Source organism: Macrobrachium nipponense, chromosome 16, assembly GCF_015104395.2.
Source record: "Macrobrachium nipponense isolate FS-2020 chromosome 16, ASM1510439v2, whole genome shotgun sequence".
Taxonomy (NCBI): Eukaryota; Metazoa; Arthropoda; class Malacostraca; order Decapoda; family Palaemonidae; genus Macrobrachium; species Macrobrachium nipponense.
This window is the reverse complement of record NC_087209.1, coordinates 44,701,825-44,703,787: the sequence shown is the minus strand read 5'-3', so window position 1 is coordinate 44,703,787 and position 1,963 is coordinate 44,701,825.

Below are 1,963 nucleotides of genomic sequence, written 5' to 3'. Positions count from 1 at the left end.
TCCGTTTGTGCTGAGCAAACTCCACACGCCTCTTTAGGCACCAGAAGTAGTTGACCAGAAAGCTGACATTCCATTGGCTTTGATAGCGTTCCTCCATAACACTGATATCTTGGTGAAAGCGCTCACCCTGTTCTTCACTGAAGTATCCACAATTCTCTGGAAAATAGTCCAGATGAGACCGGAGGAAGTGCATTTTCACTGACATGCGCACACCAAGTTGGCAGAAATTCTCCATTAATTCATCAACCACCTTCTGATACTGGGAACTTCTGTGGTTGCCAAGGAAGTTTGCAATGACTGACTTAAAGGACAACCAGGCAGAGAGTTCAGCAGGAATCAGTGCATCATCCAAACTACTGTCTTAGATGAGTTCCCTTATTTGTGGACCATCAAATATTCCTGCCTTAAGTTTGTTGAAACTTCTGATGGAGGAAAGCAATCCTCTATTTTCCCTGCCCAATGCCTTTACAAAGTTCTTCATGAGACCGAGTTTCATGTGGAGGGGTGGAAGCAATATCTTGCTCGGTTCAACCAGAGGGTGGGACAGAACGTTGTGTGACCCAGCTTTTAATCCTTGTCTTTATGACCACTCCTGTCTGACATAATGCTGGTCATCAGCATGGCTATCCCATAAGCACAGAGAGCATGGATACTTTGTGTAACCACCTTGAAGTCCTAGGATGAGTCCAACATCTTAAGATCTCCGCAGATCAACTATTTATGTTTCTGGCAGCTCAGAGCAGAAAACAGACGTTCCATGCTTTTGTGGGATTCTTCCATTTCAATAGTGCCCAACAAGGGTCGATGAAAACTTCTTTCCGTTATTCAGAAAAAACTGCCTTAAGACTTCTGTTAGATGAGTCATTGAAAAGTCTCCATTCCATAGCATCATACTTCAGATCAAGTAATTCAATCAGGTCAGCAATATTGATACAGTAGACCAGCGAGAATACTTCATCAAACGTGAAGAATTTTCTAAATTCTCTCACACAGTCCCGATACCAATAGAAATTTGTTTCTGGTGCCAGTAGACGTTTCTCTTGAAGACGAGAACCCAGCAGCTGGACAGAATCCTTGGAGAGGATCAGGTCTCGTGTCAGGTTATTGAGTTCGGCTTTGGTCAAAGGCGCCGGTTAGTTGTCCTCTTCTGGCCTGTATGCACCACACTCAGCTGTATCCGTCATGTCACTAAATTCGGAATCAGAACTAGATTTCATGGTAACATTTGGCTCAGGAACAGGAAGGTCAGGGCCATGGGGGAGTGGCTTTATGGCAGAAGGAACATCAGGGTATTGAACATGGTGCTTGTTCTTGTGATTGATGCCTTTTAGATTTGTCATGAAAAAGTAGCAGTCAGTAATATGATCTTTCCCTTCCCTCCACACCATTGTCATACTCTTCCTCTTCTTGTTCCTCCAATCCCGTAAGTTCTCTACACATGTTATGCAGCAGATATGGGGAGCGATGGCTTATCCTGGTCCCCTATTTTGACTCCAAAGTAAGCTTGATATGCCTTCACAAAATCCATGATTTTTGCTTGATGGTCAGGAAGAACCACATGTCCACAGATGTAACAGAACCTATTAGGATGGATGTTACATTTCCGATCCATTTTTATACATATCTAGACCTGAAAAGAGAAATAAAAATAATGATTAAAGGCTACCCATTATTAACCCACGAGTTCATGAGACAACTGCCCTGTGCCATTAGGCTATGCATGTATTAAATAATACCTTTAGGAAATTACTAATCTTGATTCGCAGTATAAGAATTTATCTCAGAGAATATCATTTTTAAAATGAGAAAGATAGAACAAGAGAATTGCTACTTCTCCTTAGAGAATGAACGAATTTACACAAAATATAGATCTCACAAACATCGACACTAGGGAGGAAAATTTAATCAAACAAAATGAATAAAAAATTAATGATACATGAGGAGCCATGCTTTGAAACAATGT